Raw genomic sequence first — 17,072 nt, 5'->3', positions numbered from 1 at the left:
TAAAAAGATGTCTGCAGTCCCAGAAAAAGGTAAAATGATTTATGAACTGCAGAGAAGGGACAGGACATGCAGTTGAAAGCCATGTGTTCGGTGCCATCAGACTGATGAATCGCTCAGCTCCTCTTCTGACTGGCAGTAGAGGGCCACTGATAAACACCTCCGCATTTGGAGAGCTGACTGTGTTCTGAAGATCCATAAAGTCCCGTTTCAGAATTCAAATTTAGACTGATGCTTTACAACATCATGTGAACCTACGTATATGCAGTACAATGTTCTTCACAGTTAGGTGCGCTGCCACGATATCCGGGATTCTTTGGGCAAAGTCAGACACCATGTTTTTGGGAAAGCAGAGTATTTGGGTGTTTTTACTGAACATGCTTATTACATATCTTACAGCAGAGTCACCCACAATCAGAGTTTGAGGCCCAGTTGTTAGCTTTCAATGTAGCTCTTTACATTTTGAATTGCTCTCAGTCCTTACCCTGCTGTGTGACAGTGAGATGTAATCCAGATCATCAGACGGAGATCTGGGGTCCTACATTACTGGACCAAATCTGTTAACCAGTTGCACCCGCGGTTGTTGGGGAGGCCTTTTGTTGCTAATTCTCCCTTTCGCAGCTGTCCACGGCTGTGTCCCTCTAAGTACAGAGATTGAAGAGGCACTCTGCCTGGATGATAATGCCGGCCAACCTGTCATATCACAGATCTCACGGTGCTGTGCCCGTTACTCGTCCTCCCATTTCCAAGGATAATGATTTACTCTCAGTTTTCTACTGAGATGATCTAGCAGCATTTCTGTAGCTTAAAATGATCCCAAAATGTATTTCGTTTTCTATTGCCTGTCTCTTCTCTTTGACCCCTCACTTATTTTGCTGTCTTTCTTTATTGGAAATTTGCTTTTAGTTTTCAGGCTGTTGGGCACAATTAACAATCCTCCGTGTGGAAACACAGGGAGCCGTACACAATAAGTTACATTGATTTAACGAAGCTTTGAGGCAAAGAATGTTGCTTTGAGGATTTTTTGTAATTAAATTGTTCAAGTTATTTAAGGAATCGTTTCGGCCCTAAGTCAGTTCCTCGAGGATTGTGTGAAGTTGCAATTCACGCAAATTCAACCAATCACCGTACACACTAGCACCACGACTCACAATTTTGACCAATCACTGCAACTGTTCTGCAAATTTGACCAATGACCTGAGTTTCCCGTGACTTGAACCAATCCCAGCAGTCCCACGCATCAAACTTTGTATCATTATGTGACTCTGAGAGCCACGGACCAAACGGTAGTGAGAACGGGATGATGTAACACACGTACGTCGCCAAATTCATTATCTTGTTTTCTGCTATTTAGACAAAACGTGTGTGACTCGAACACGTCACACATACCAACAAAACATACAGCAAAAGATGGTGCAAAATAGTTCAGACTGTCCTGCCAACCTGTATACATTTTAAAAATCAGTGTTTGCTGTAACGTTGTTTTCAGTCTTAAGTCATTAAAATCCGTTGCTGTTTCAATCCTGTCGGCTCTATGCAGCGGGCGGGACTGCGGCTCATCTCCCCCCCACAACTGACTCGACACACACATAAACACAGACACGGTGGATGTAGAAAACCCGGAGATGAGACATACAGGATGACCTAAATTGAGGATTGCTACGCTCGTTATTGTAAGTGCAATGATAAGTTAAAGTCCAATAAATACTTCACTAAACCGTATGAATGTGTCCCCAGCCAGGATAGGAAATGATCTAACAATGTAAAGATCAACAAGCTACTGACAAACATGCTTAAATTTGCTTCATTCAATAAATAATTATTTTTTGTCTTAAAGCCACCAGCCATTTTCATTTGCAGCATCCTGAGTCTTTTTGGTAATGTTACTAGGAAAACTCAGTCCAGAGTAATTTTATTCTCCTCAAAATAGGTTTCCTTTTTATTTTTAAAGAACTATACAAAAAAATCCAAACAGTTTTTTCAACTTTCTGTCTCCCGCAATTCCTTGCAACAAACATACAAAAAACATTGCAAATTTCATCGCAATTTTTTACGAAAGCTTTTTTACGAAAGCCGCAACATCATGCATTTTGGGCCGCAAAAATCTCAAAAAAAGGCCACTAAATCCTGGAGGGACTGGATTGTGCCTCTTAGTTCTGTAGCACCAATAAACCCTCATCCTCTTTTGCATCTCTGTGGCTTTAAATTTGCCTCTATTACAGCATCTACATGAGTAAACACTTCACACAAGCTGCATCCTCCTCTCTCGCTCTCTCAAGCATTCCTCTCATCCTCAAAGCCTTTTGTCTTCCACCACGTTGGCCCTCCCACACTCCTCTCCTCTCCATCAACACCTCTTCTCCATTCTGCTTCCCTGTTCTCTCTCTCTCTCTCACTGTTTCCATCCATCAGTCCCCCCCACATCCACATGGACATTATGGCTTAAATATTTGTGGGTTCAATAGGTCTGAATTAATATGAAAGACGTATGTATTTCAATATATGTCTAATTGTGCATTTTAAAAGCATTGCATGTAGCACTAGTGAATTATTGCCATGGTTGTGGTCCGGCTGGCCGTGGGTGTTTGTTTTATTCCCTATTTTTCTATCTGAGTTTTCTGTTGGCCTGCCTAGTTCGTCCTTGCTGTTTTCTTTTTTCCTCAGTCCCCCTTCTGCTGAAGCCAGACCTGAGTTTCATCCACGATCACCTGCACCCGCCGCTCACACCTGCCTGACATCTCAAATCAACAACAGTACTTCTACCCGGGCTCTTCAAACCATCTTCGCTTAATCTTTGCTCCAGGCACGCTGGTGAAACTTGCTACAAGTCTCTTAGTCCTCGCATTTTGTATCTCTGTGTTTCATGTTTTCTTTCCTGCAGTCATCACCTCCACTCCCGTTCTATTCTCTGGTCAGCTGGCTTCTCCTCTGGCGTCCCCCTCCCACGGCGTCCTGATTCAGTCTTTCTCCGTCTCCGCTCCTAGTTCCTGTGTCTCCTCCTCGGCTCCACGCTCCTGGCTCTCCCACGCTTCCTCTCCCGTGTCTCCTCCTCCAGTGTCCTCACCCCCCAGAACTTCCCCAGCCTCCCGTCCTCTGCCTCCCGGTCCCTGGTGTCTGCCTCCCTTCTTCTCTTCTCCCTCTTTAAATAATACATCTTTTATTTTCGGTGAGCCATGCGTTTGAGTCCTTCTGTTCTTCCCATAACGATTATATCAGCAAAGTATTTATTTTACTAGTCCAGTCTATAGCTACGTTTCCCTCCACATGTTTTTATCCAAATTATGTGATATCAAATGAAAAAATGCCTTATAGAAACAGTAAAATTTCATGAAATTTCATGAATATTTACTCAAAGGAAATACGATGGGTCTTGTTGGATTTTATCTTGATTTATATACGGCATATGCAATAAATGCTCATGGAAACATTATTTGCTGAATAAATAATTAATTGTGATTAAGTTTTAGGTCATTTTATGGTTGCAACCCGCCATAAAACAAAGAAGTTTTAGTTAATTTTCGCCCAGTTTTTCCGCTCAGTTTGCACACATGGTGGGTGTCAACAGCGGTTTGGCTGTGGATGGATTAGGATTTAGGGTAAGCATGCTGTCTCATTTCTGGTGCTCACAGACACTATTTTTCTGCTCCAGCAAAAACTTAATGAACGCTGCTTTATTTTTTTTAAATCTGGTGGCTAAATAACTGGAATTGGAGATGTGAGAGTGTTTAAGTGCATTAAACTACACTTGCTTCGCTTAGAGGCTGCATCAACGGGGGCATAGACATAAGCGTTTTTTTGATTTCACTTACAGTATATATTATACACATGTGAGACTTGAGATGCAAATTGAGATTGAAATTAGAATGCAGAATGAATACCATTGTTTCCAAATGTAACAATGTAATGGTGTAAGGGTGTTTGATGTATAGATCGACAGAGAGATGGAAAAATGAAGGGATGACATGCATGAGAGGCAGCTGCTGAGTAGAGCTACCACTCAGCGTCTCTTCAACCAGCCGCCCACTCACCCATCCACAGCTGCATGGTTCACGCCACTCTTTTTTTACTCTAAAACGGATGCATCACTTACCATATCCACAAAGTAATTTTATGTGCTTGTATACAGTTTATTAGTATACAGTACATATAGATATTTGCATTTCTAGTGGAGCCAGAAACACTAAATAAACGTGCCATGAATCTGAATTTAAACATATGATAAAAGCAAGTATAGCTGCTCTAGCAGTTTGCATTTTGAAGAAAAAGTTAGTCACCAAATACAATCCAACAGTAAATAACTGTAGTAATGCTTTTTCACTTTAATTGTGCATGTGATCCCTCCCCTGCTGGCCATCGTATCAATTCATCACCTATTGATCCTTCCAGTAGATAACTCCATCTCTCTAATTTTTCTCTATGTTCTGCCCTCCCTCTGGCTGTCTCCCTTTTTACCATTAGTCATACAATCTGCCATTTTAAGTCAAGCCTAACCTTCAACCTCCATTCATTAATAAGTTCCTTATTATCCTACCACAACCCATTCTGCAGATGGTTTTCAACCCTCTCCTTTCTTCCCTGCTTTTCCCTCTTCTTCCTCAGTCTTGAGTGAAAAAGACATTTACTGCATCTGAATTATGATCTAGCCAAATACTTTAAATCACAAAAAAGAGTATTCGAAAACAGACATGTCACTATGCAAAACAAGTGTAAAATTGTATGCGATCTAGACCTACAACAATTAGTCAATCAATTAGTTAGAAAATATAATTGGAAAAAAATGAATGAGAAAATATTTTGATAATCAATTTTTCTGTCATCTTTCAAGCTTTTCTTTTAAAATTACCCTACAAAATATGGAATTCTGATTACTATTTGATTAGTCTAGATCATCAACAGTACATTTCCAGGAAATTTGCCTCACATCCGTCATTGTCGGATGTTCAGCCAGATATACAGTTACTCCTTAAACAGAAAGCAATGTTGAGAGCCCTGATAACATTGTGACCAGAAGTACCAGATAGACACTAACATTATGTGTGTATGTCTGCATGTGTGAATATTGATGTACAGCCTTGATTTATACAGAAGCTTTCAACCAAGAGTGAGACCATGTGTGTCTGTGTGTGTGTGTGTTTTCATGTGCATTGGTGTAAACAGATAAAACCAACAAAGTAAGTTAAGTAATAAACAGTAAGTGATTATGACTTAATGAGACATCTGCATATTTTTTCCATATTTCAGAGATGCCTGCTTAGATCAAGTCAAGCATCTCTGAAATATGTAAATATGGCCGTGGCAAATAAAAACGTGTTTATTTGCCACAGGTGGTTCCAAGTTATTTACATGATTTTTACACCAGTTACTCCTGTTTTTTCTTACATTTTACAAAGTGTTCACCAGAACTGCACTTTTCTAGGTCTTGGTCAGAGCTGCTGTTTGTGTATGAAGATAAAAAGATGCCACAAATGGCGGCAAAAATGGACTCCAATAAATCAATTTTTTAAACTATGACCCATAATTGTGCTTGACCCCATGCCAGCTGAATAAATACAGTATAGGCGGTTAAGCACATGCACAGGCCATCACTGGACAGCGGGTGGATGTTTTCTTTTGCAGACCTGTGAACCCTCCTCCTATACCCGGTCAAGGTAGTGTTCATGCAATCATGCAGGTCTTAGCCATCAGAGCTCACAGTGGTGCTGGGTCTCCAAACTCGTTCCTTATTGTGCATCCCTATTCAGTCACCTGCCATTACTAAGTGACACCTTCTCTTGCAGAGTACCATGAGAGCACTCCAATGATCCATTTATTCATCGTAAAAAGGTTTTTATTCAAATTAAATTAATTAAAATCAGTTTCAGTGATTTCCCCCAGTATTTTGTTCCCCTCTCTCAAGCCCCACCCACTTGCTCACATCAGGTGGAAAAACCACGCACGGAATAGCTTATTGGCTCTTAGAACGCAGCTAAATACACAGAGAAACGATAGCTTACCAGTAGGCTGCAGCTGCTCTTTTCAAAACACCATGGCGACGGCGGGAGTCGGAGATGGCGGAGAAAAAACTGAAAATTCTGAATTGTGACGCTCCTAATATTTATGCATGGACTTGTGGATGTGAAATGCAGGAACAATGAGGCAGCTTCTGGTGTAGCCATCATTTCACACGTGTCCCGGATAAAAATGTGATAGGCCTAGGTTGTCTTGTAAGGAGGCAACAATAATGCTGGTGAGAACCAGCAAAGGAAAGAGAACTATCACAATCCCCATCATCATTACTGTCTTCTTCTCTACAGCAGGTTTCCTTAACAAGCTGAAGTGTTTGCATGGGGGTACTTATCGCTTCATTAGCTACCCACAGTGCACTTGGCCTGATGAAACTGAAGGATTTAAAATATTGAACAAACATAAAAGGAAGAGCACACGCAAAAACCTGATACAACATATTCACATAGTCAGCCTGACTGCAAGAGGTAACAGGGCATGTGTTCATTTGTGTGTGTGTGTGTTCAAAGATAACAGCCACATCCCTTTTGCGTGGCTGATTTACATTTCGGGATTCAGAAAGAGACAGATGGACAGATGATGAAAGAGAGGGAGAAAAAGAAAAGAGGGGTGGAAAAGAGGCAGTGCAGGGAGGGAAGGCGAGAGAGAGGGAGAGTAGTGACAAGCTTCTGTCCAGGGAAGCAATTAGACAGACTCGGCTGCTGTCACTTAAGACAGGGAGATGTAGAAAAAAAAGGGAAAAAAATAGTATTGTTGAGTCTTATAAAGGTTCTGTTAGCGGGTATTATGCAGTCCTGTGAGAACAACCCCAAACACAAAAACATCCAATGGAAAATGTCTTAATCCACTGACTGAAGGGTCAAATCCTCAGCTACAGTACAATTATGTCCTAAAATGAATAATAACTGATAATGCGTCTTAAGAATTTGTTCACATAAAATCTTCTTTAGCCTTATCGTTACAAAGCAAAATCATGATGTTCACACAAGACTACGTTGGTTTTCATTGCTTAATTTTTGTGAATGTTGTTCTGAATGCAGTAGCATTTATTTTTGTCGTGATATGGCAAAGTTGGCGTTTTCATACTTACTACACAAAGTGTTTGGTCCGTAATTTGCGCGATTTATATCCGACAGAAATTCTGTTAAGAACTTTCGTCAGGTCGGTCTTGAGATGCTACTTACCAAGTTTCATGCAGATCGGTTGAACGGGCTAGGAGGGGTTCAGCAAAGCAGTCTTTTGATAAATTGCGATTTTTTTAAACATAAAAGTCTAGGGCGGAAATGGGTGTGGCCTACATCAGGAGATTCAGATAGATCCAGGAAACATCCCTCTTTTACAAATTGTATTCACTGAAAAAGGACGACCGATTCCTAAACCATGCTGTTGCAAATGTCTTAAATAATGTCAGACGCACTTGCAAATATTTTCTGTAAGATTACATTTAGCTGTCACCTCTTACTTTTGCGAAGCAAAATTTGTTAACTATATATAAAATGCTTTGAGACATTCCTAACCACCAATACAAAGCAGAGAGCAGCAAATTTGCAATGAAAATGTGAATTTTAAGGAATTCATGAGCAGAATTGTCCTTATATATTTATAATGTATTCCAATTAAGACCCCACATTCAATACCCAACCCTAGTTATGCCTCATATAATGAGCTTAATGTTTTTCCAGATATTTACAGAAACCCCAGTGAACCATAGCCGTTTCTCTGACTATCAACTTCTACGTTCTGCTTTCTTAACCAAATGCAGCCTTCCAGACATCACAAAGATCTAACAGCAAAGGTAATCAACTCTCCATTCAGCAACGTCATTACCAGAGAAAAACACAAACCAACAGTAACCCAAAGACATACATTTATCTTTGTAGGGAGGGAAGGAAGAGATTAAAGCAGGAGAATAACTTTTTTGTGTAAACAACAGACAGAAGAAGGCAGTAAAAACATAAAACAAGAAAAAGCTAAATTAGTGTTCTAATGGAACAATAAAAACTGATGAAACTGATGGATGGTGTGCCGCAGGACAACTGAACCAATACTTGTTACTTAGCTTGTGCTTTTCATCCACACTGTCACACAAACAGAGCACCAGGCCAATGAGCTTTTCGCCAGCATGTGTTGTCTTTATTACTGGACAGTGCAACGACAAACACAAAGGTCTCCATTGAAAGGCCAGGATTCCCAGGATAAACCCTGCCATTGTATTTTGAGATCCCTGGTTCCGCAGCACTGCCGAATTAGTACACATACCTCAGGACTTGTGGTGGCGGCTGGGTCACTGTGGCTGGTTGGATAGCCTGATGCCTGCAGGCTAACAGGCTGGCAGAAAGCTTTATCTGCCTGTCTGTGGGTACTAATGTAAACATGTGCATCCGTGTGCCTCCCAAGCTGCCTGTCTGCCTCCCTGACTGAGGATTCAATTCAGGCCTAAAACCAAAAGAAGCCTCAAGCTTCTTCCATATTCAGTATTAAAAAAATTTGCCCAAAAGCCAACTGTCTTTCTGACCTGCATTTTAAATTGTTTTGTATCTCTGAAATTTGCTTTTAATGGAAAAAATACTATAAAGTTAAACTTCTTTTCAGCTGGTCTGTGATCTTAAACATTTGTGGATATAAATAGTAACAAGCTAAAAGCAATGCCATTTAAATTATTGGCAGTGGAAATGGATCATGTAAGATAGAATTTGATAAAGAAAAATAAATAATTGAACCTTATGAATCTGCAAGTGAATTTTGTTTGGCCTGTTCTGATTAAACTACTGTATTAAAATGAACATGGACAGTGGACAGGCTGATTTAATGACAAACACATGCCATCATTTCTTAAAGGCCTCTGGCCACAGGTGATTTAAAACATTTCAATTCAATTCAATCCAATTTTATTTATAGTATCAATTCATAACAAGCGTTATCTCAAGATACTTTACGGATAGAGTAGGTCTAGACCACACTCCAGAACTTACAAGGACCCAACAGTTCTAGTAGTTTCCTACAGAGCAAGCAACAGTGCGACAATGGCGAGAAAAATCTTCCTTTTAGGCAGAAACCTTGGACAGACCCAGGCTCTTGGTAGGCGGTGTCTGACGACCGGTTTGGGATTAGAAGGAAGAGTGGCAATAACAGTCACAAAAATCACACATGAACAGAGCTGGAGTGTGGATTTGTCAAATGTGGAGCCATCCCATAATCTGCTCTGATAATGAGATTTATATCCAGTGCTGCCAATTCCCACCACAAAGTAATATGAGCATGGAGACAGATAATGATGGATGCTTAACTTTTTGAACACAGGCCATGGGCCAGCTAACAAGTGGCTGGTAAAGTGCCTTCAGTTTGCTAATGATGTGGAAAGGACGCAAGGAAGGAAAGAGGCATAGTGGGGGAGGGACAGAGGGATGAGGCAGTAAGATGTGGGAAGGAGGAATAGATCAAAAGGACAGTGAGGGGATTAGATACTTTTAGAGGAGATGTCTTAGCTAGAAAAGTGTTATGGTTAAAAAAAACACATCAGGAGTTCAGGAAGAAAAGAGGTGCTGGCACTCTGCCTCTGCTTGGGCATGGTATGTGTGTGTTCACGGTGAGGGTGAGTGTTTAAGGAAAAACCATCATTAGCAAAAACCATCGAAGCAACAGCCCGAGGCTAAGCCGCAAATGGAGACACAGAGGCACAAACACACACACATAAACACACACAGACACACACACACACACACACACCGACAATGGAGGCAGACTCAGTGAACTTATATGGTCATGCTGTGCAGATGCATGCCAAATCTCTTCCAAGCAGTTTCAATTAGAGCAGGGTTTTTTTTAAGCCACTGCTGTGTTAACACAGTCACATGTAACTACATGTTAATGGGAGTTAAATATGTAATCTTGGCTGTCAGTGTTGTGAAATTCTCCCCAATCCTGGGTCACATTCCTCCTGAAACATTTTTTGTTTATGTAGTATTTGGTTTAAAAGCCTTTATTGTAATTTTGAATGTAGAAATTGCAACTTTATTCTACTGTCTACTGCTAACTATAATAACTACACGGTAAACAATGTCATATGGGCCAATGTTGTTAAATTCTCCCCAATTTCCCAAGGTCGTATTATTGATGAAACATGTCTGATTGTGTAGTGTTTGGTTCAGAAGCCTTTATCTGCTTCTAGTCTATTTTTGATTGTAGAAAGTGCTGCTTTGTTCCACCACACACATGACCAATGCTGGTCATTTCTCCCACAATTTCGGTCACTTTACTGCTTGGACTTGTCTGGTTGTGTAGTAATTGGTTTAGAAGACTTTTTTGGGGATTTTTCATTATACAAAGTCCTGCTATTTACTTTGTTGCAATAGCTCCAGCTTCAATTTGTGAAACATGAAGTGGAGGCTTCGGAGTTTCCAGGAAGCACGCGGGCCATTCAGACCAGACCGGGCTTTTTCAGGAGGAAGGATCACACAGACACAGGTGCTCTGTGATAACCCCACATCATCACATACCATTCACCATACCTTGAGATTGCCATGGTTTTATTTCAGTTAGCCTAATAGCTGGTTTGATTTGCATTGAGAGACGATTTTATGGAAAGTTCCCCATGCCTATCTCTAGGTATGGTGAAGGGTGTGTGATGATGTGGGCCTATTTTAATTTCAAAGGCCAAGGGAATTTTATCAGGATGCATTGTATAATGGATCCATCCAATAACTGGCCTTTAAAATAAACATCTGCCTGCTTCTATGGGTATTTAACATAGGAGTGTCTATAGTCATGCACACTGTATTTTAAGGATGCACATTTATTTATTCACAATGAAAATTGGCTTCCTTAAAGGTTGGATCTTTCCCCATTTTTGAATTAAGGCAATAAAATCAATTTCTAAAACATATCCTTTTTTATTCCTCTTAACTTAAGCAGGGGTTCCTATACTCAGGAGCAACACCGCACACCCTAATGAAAAGGACTCCAACACTGAACTAACTTAATAGTATTACACCAATACAAAAAGTGAATCATATTGATAATGATTGTTATGTAGTAGCATTTCTAAACTACAGAGAAGGTCTCGCATATGAGAACTCTAAAAGAGACAACTAAACAAAATTGATGGCCAAATCTATGAAAATGAAAAGCTTAGAAGAAAACATTTATGTTCAATTAACTTGTGTCTGTTACAGGTCAGTCTATGTGGAGTAACTCCTCTATCTGATATGTCTAACTATCAAAATCACTGGGTTTTCATATAAAAAGTAAAAATGAAACTGGTGTAAAAAAATCAGGGGTCCAGTTTTCTGTCTTATAATAACAAAATGAGTGCCCACACACACACACACACACACACACACACACACACACACACACACACATTCACACTCCCGAGTGACTATCTTAGCATTTAGAATATTTGAATATTTGACATGAGTCCTGTCATGCTTGTCTGTGTTTTTATGTCTGACTATGTGAAACACTTAGCCCAGGGAATATGTGTGCATTTCACACCAATTATAAAAACCTCTCTCCAAACAATAAAACCATTTGGCCATTTTCTGTTCCCTGGGGTAGTTTTGTCATTTTTAATCCAAACCTACTCGACAGCAGAGCCGGACCCATATGTGGTGCTTAAATAACACCCATTTTATTTCAGCACATTTTTCAAGTTAATCGTTCTCTGCAATCTACCTGCAATACCGAAGCTCTTGTATTTGAAATAAATACTCGGTACATTTACAGGGTTCAAACTGACACAATGGTGGTGTTTGATAAATTTGGACTCAAAATGCTTTGTCATCCTTCTGGCTGTTGTTGTATATGGTGATATTTTTAAACTCTTAAAAAATGAATACACTTAGAATTAGATATAAAGGTCTGCTTCAAATAAAAGCCCGGTACCTACTGCAGTATAGGTGTTAAAGGCCACGGTTTATATTTGAGGAATTAAGGTAACATATTGATGGTTTACGTGATTAAGTGAACTCAATAATGAATACATTCGCAAAAAACATAACACTATTTCCATGTTGGGCCACACACTCTGTGATAAAGCATGAATCCCATAAACGTTGAGTCATTTCAGAAGATTAATTTGGATGACACTAAAACCTTTGTGAACTTTTTTTAAGGATTTTCCACACAGAAGGAACTTTCACTCCCTTTCTATGACTAATATTTCATTATATTTTTATTACACAGCCCAGGAGCTGATAAAAACAGCAGAACGATGTATGAAACCAATTTACATCCAATTTTCTTTTTAAGCTAATTTGAGTGATAGCTGATAGCAGCTGTGTTCTGCTGCCTCACAATAAAAAAACAAGGCTTCTTTTTAATATTTTGAGCCCTATCAAAAAATAATCTGTTTTATGTGCAGTGTAAATTCTTCAAGAGTGTGCGGTGTCTGAATTTGATGAAAAATTATCACCATGCAGCGTGGTTTGTAGGCAAATAATTCCACCTCATAAAAATTCAACAATTTTATAATTTAACCTTGCGGGGAAATGTGAGTGAAGCTGCTAATCTTGAACAAATTACATTAAAGACAGCTAAGTCAGAAATATATTTTCGAGCGGCATCGTTATAATTTTATGTATGATGTGCTTATGTTAACTACGCTTTTACTTAATGCAAAAATCCTCCCCTTGTCATGTTATGCAGTATGTTTCGTGTCCAGATGGCACATGAAAGAAGACTAATAAAAAAAGACAGCTACGCCTTGTAAAATTTGTGAACAGACTACCAAAACGGCTAAAGCTCATTTCTGGCTAATTCTTGGCTGAGTGCTCAGCAACAGTATAAGCTGAGATTGATTTAACTCTCTCTGATCGTCCTTGTCTCTCGCTCTCCCCTCGTTCTGTTACACTGAGTAAAAGTATTGCCCAATTTCTGGGTTAGCTTCTGTTCTTTACAAGAGTCATACTGGGCCTACCTTTTTTGGCTTGGTTTGAATCCAGCCCAAAACCAATGTTAATGTCAAAAACTCTCTCACCACCTGCTGATATTTATGGGCGAGTGCTAGTACACTGCCAGGTAGCCTCTGATACCTAAGCATTGGTTGTTTTAGATGTATTTTCCTAGCTTTTGTAGGTCTTTCAAATAATCATTTCCTTTTTTCCTGAAACATAAAACTAAGGTTGTCTGTCTATATTCTAACCTGCCTACTAAAATCTGAGTGCCTGTCTTTTACCAACAATAACAATGAGCACATTTCTTTTTTTTTATAGGATAAGGAAGATGTTTACCAAAGTACTATAGGTGCTCCCATACAGGAAAAACAACAAAAAAGCTTTAATAAGGAGAAAGAAAATAAATAAAACATCTGTATTCTCAGTAATGGGAAAATCTGCAAGAAACAGGTTGCTTATACATCACTTAACATAGTTGTGATGGCACCGTTTGGCTTAGTTATCAATGCCATTAGCATTGTGGCTAACACTATGTCACTTAGTCTATATCTTTGACATTCCACTTCCGATATATCTCCATTGCTGCTGGAAAATCTGCCAGATTTCACTCATTTAGACCGGATATCCTTTGTGTTGGCATTTTAAACTCTGGTCAATTCATGAGGACTATGGTAAACCTTTTCTCAGGTCTTTGCATGGTAAATCCAGACAGCTAGCTAGACTATCTGTCCAATCTGAGTTTTCTGTTGCATTACTAAAATAACTTAGAATAGTACACGTTTCATCAAAACCAGTTCTTCGCGAGCCTATTTTGCAGTGGCACAGTGACTTTTCTCCAGTGCTTAGCACCACCTAAGACAATTGTGACTTGTTTAAAGAAATGCCATAAAACCAGAGCATGTTTTCCTTCCATCCCCAAATTTTATGTGAAGTAGCCGGATCCTCCTCAAGTGCACTCCAGGAGGGTCTGGCAAAGCAGGACTACTTAGTTTATGACAAATTGTGTCGGGTGTGCTTTGTAACATAATGTCATTGTGCTAACCGAGCACCTTCAGCCAATGCAACAGAGCCGCTTCAATACACTAATACACAATGTTTCATTACAGGGTTCTCTGTTGATTTGGGTTTGTTGCTGTGTGTTCATGGTAGAAAATGAAAATAAATAAAGCGCTGTGCAAGGAATCCATTGCGCCATGACGTAGGGCCCCATTAAGGCCAGGTATATGTTCAAAGTCCCACTAGTGGACAGAACGTGTAACAACAACCATATGTTTAGTGGCAACGACAATGCATAAGCCTGTGTAGTGTAGTAAATATTAATAACAGGAAATTGAAATTTGAATGTTATTATAATGGAAGATTGACAGTTCTAGTGTGTAAGAGCTAAAGGAGCAATGCTTAACATTTTCAAGTGTTGTTAAGCTACTCTTTATCAATGACTGATCCTACACAAAAGCATTTCAGACTATATCCTGATTTCTAAGCCCCTAGTGTCAGGTTGTGTTACCCAGGAGAAATGTTCTGCTTTGCCTAGTCACCAACAACAAAAACCTTATTAAACAGGAAATGAGAAAATGCTGTGTGGTTAGTGTTAGCAAACACAACAGCCATAAGAGTCAAAAAGTACCACCAACAAAAACTCAAAATTCTGAAAAAGGATGCCAGGGTAGTGGACACACTGGCCCTCATTTATGAAACGTGCATACAACCTAAAACAGGCGAAGGACCGTTGTACGCCGATTCCTACGCAAAGCTTTTCAATTATCAATTTGAACATGAGCGTAGGCTTCGGAAAAAAACATAACTACTGTCGTTAATGGCCACAAGTAGGCCTGATACGGAGAGACGGACGGACCCCTTGTTTATTTAGGTTAACTATATTAGCTTTAGCGTGGCTGGTAGCAGCTTTCGGGGGGGGGGGAAGGACTGGGAGACGTTGTGATTATGTTGCATTAATCAGGGGATTTAGTTTGTATTTGCAGCAAACATAAAACACTGACTACTGTAGTAAATAGTAGGGGCAAGGCCTCAAAACCGAGAATATATTGGGCCGTTTTATTTACATTACAATAGTTTCCAGTCGCTGCATTTATCAACGTACGACCATTCTAACGCTCTGATTGGTGTGAAACGAACGTTTCATAAATCCCACTTGAAGCCTGTCAGAGGATTTCTTTTTTACAAGTGATCTCTGTTGAGCGCAAATCAGAAATACTTCAATGGTAAGAGAACCGTGCAAGAATAAAGGTTTTGCTGATCGATGAAGCAGAGAGGGACAGGCACAAGAAGAAGATTTTGAGACATGAAAGTCATAAAAAATGAAGCAAAGGAACGCTCTCATATTTACACTTTCAGAAATTAACAGATGAAAAAGAACATTTTCAAAAACATTATCTCATAACTTGTGCTCTTGCCACTTCTGCTTGCTTTTTCCGTTTCACAAGATTCAAATTGCTGCTGAGTTACTGTCCTCACTCACGTAAGAATAGCCAAAACAATCCACCTGAGACTGTGGATCTCCATATACAATATATATGTACATATACAAAAAAAAGAACGGTAACACTTTTCAGCTCATTCACTTCAAACCAGAGTGCTTCTCTAAAAAAAACTGTTGCATAATAGCAGAGATGGAAAGAAACATAAAATCGTATTATTTTTTTTTTGTTTTAAAGCTGTGAGACTTTGAGAGCCACAAAAGGTAAAAGAGACAAAAGACACAGAGGGAAAGAGTGAGTCAGACTGTGAACACTTGGTTGGGGTGATGATATCCAGCTGCCATGAAAACTGACCCAATGGCAACACACACAGACACACGCACACACAGACACACCACTTAAACACAGAAACACAGCTTTGAATTTGTTATGACACATATTAAACACACACACACAGGCATGTATACAACAGCACAAACACACATACATAAACACAAGGGTAAATCACATGAGGTTGAGGTTGGATAGAGGTCTGTGTGCTGTTTGGAGTAAGTGAAGAGGCGACAAGCCATGGGGTTACCGGATCAAGAAAATATTCAATCCTTCTGTGCGCACGCACACACACAGTGAAAAGCAACGGAGGCCTGAAATCAATCCTCCGCACCTCTAACTGAAGCTGTGGGGGATCTCCCACCACACATGCATGCACACTTACACCAGCTCAGTGTCCACCCTGCCCAATGGGGCAGCATCCCCCCTTAAAAAATCCCATTTTAACTTATTTCATTGGGGTGAACGTGTTACTGAGCAATGTCACTAAGTGTAGCTGTTGTTCCAGCAGGAGCTTGTCCACAAGAAACAACCAACAGTCTGCTCCAGCAGACTGAAAGGTAAAGGAAAAGGTTTAGAAGAGGTTCCCTGAGTGGTTTAGCTTAACGTCCAAGGTTATCAAATGTTTTCTGCAAGTAAGGGCTACCACTGTATGTTCTGTATATATATGTATATATGTATATCAACATATATACAGTATGTATGTAAAGAAATAAATTTCCATTTCCATTTGAAAATGTTCTCCAAAGTGGAAACATGTGATAATAGTGGGATTTGGTTGTACAGTAGGAGAATTTTTTTCTTTTTTTAAATGACAAAGTACAGCCGGGATGGCCAACGATGTGCCATGGAGAGTTAATAGTGTGCAGGTTATTTCCCTCTAATTTAATAACTACTACTACTAGTTTTTTGGTTGTAGTGAAATTCGGCAGAATGTTGGCTCTCCACGGCTGAGAGAGAGAGAGATAAAGAGCATGACAGGAGAGAGGAGGAAGAGGGTAGGATGTTTGTGTTTGTTAGAAAAACCTTAACTTCAACAACCTGATGTTCTCGACCAACCTCAGCACATCAGAGACCAACGCTACCACTGCGGGCTAATCAGTAAAGTACCACGGCTGTCGGTCCGATGAGGGCCGGTGTTTCATCAGGCTCTCATTTGCTCCTAAATCCCATTTACCCTTTGGACAGACCGGTGCTTTGATATCTCAGCTGTTTACAGCTTCCCTCTGCTGTATAAAAGCATTATGTTACAGGTGCTTGGCTGACCGCACGGACTAAATATAGGCACTATGTAAGATTTCCCTGGAAAGGGAGACACTCTAGGGGCAAGGGGGGGCTGCTGTGTGTGTGTGTGTGTGTGTGTGTGTGTGTGTGTGTGTGTGTGTGTGTGTGTGTGTGTGTGTGTGTGTGT

The 17,072-nt window shown here is 40.0% G+C and overlaps 1 protein-coding gene across 1 annotated transcript in view; it reads right to left on the bottom strand.

Moving 5' to 3' along the window:
- Positions 1-17,072, bottom strand: part of raver2 (ribonucleoprotein, PTB-binding 2) — a 69,309-nt gene that overhangs the window by 33,581 nt on the left and 18,656 nt on the right. The gene's annotated exons all lie outside the window — the stretch shown is intronic.

This window comes from Etheostoma cragini, chromosome 9 (assembly GCF_013103735.1).
Source record: "Etheostoma cragini isolate CJK2018 chromosome 9, CSU_Ecrag_1.0, whole genome shotgun sequence".
Classification (NCBI taxonomy): domain Eukaryota; kingdom Metazoa; phylum Chordata; class Actinopteri; order Perciformes; family Percidae; genus Etheostoma; species Etheostoma cragini.
The sequence above is the reverse complement of the archived record's forward strand: the minus strand, read 5'-3'. Positions and strand labels throughout refer to the sequence as shown.